The following is a 460-nucleotide window of genomic DNA, read 5'->3' as shown; positions in this document are numbered from 1 at the left end:
GAGCAACCCCAGTGTTCATTGAACAAAGAATGGACAAAGAAGCTATGGTACATATAGGATGGGAAATTACTCACTCATAAAAATAAACAAAGTTGGACTATTTGTAAAGGTGCAGATGAATCTAGAGCCTATTACACAGTGAAGTAATTAAAAAACAGAAAGACCAATATTGCATACTAATGCATATATGTGGAATCTAGAAAACAGGTACTGAAGAACCCACTTGGAGGGTAGGAAGAGATGCAGTCATAGAAAACAGACTTGTGGACACAGTGCGGGAAAGAGAGAATGGAATAAGTTAAACAAATTGCACTAACATATGTAAAATATCAAGTATGTAGTAGATAGCTAGTGCTATTTGTATGCAGGTCAGGAAGCAACACTTAGAACTGGACATGGAACAACAGCCTGGTTCCAAATAGGAAAAGGAGCACGTCAAGGCTGTATATTGTCACCCTGC

This window comes from Bison bison, unplaced genomic scaffold, assembly GCF_000754665.1.
Source record: "Bison bison bison isolate TAMUID 2011002044 unplaced genomic scaffold, Bison_UMD1.0 scf7180017864500, whole genome shotgun sequence".
NCBI classification, from domain to species: domain Eukaryota; kingdom Metazoa; phylum Chordata; class Mammalia; order Artiodactyla; family Bovidae; genus Bison; species Bison bison.
The sequence above is the reverse complement of the archived record's forward strand: the minus strand, read 5'-3'. Positions refer to the sequence as shown.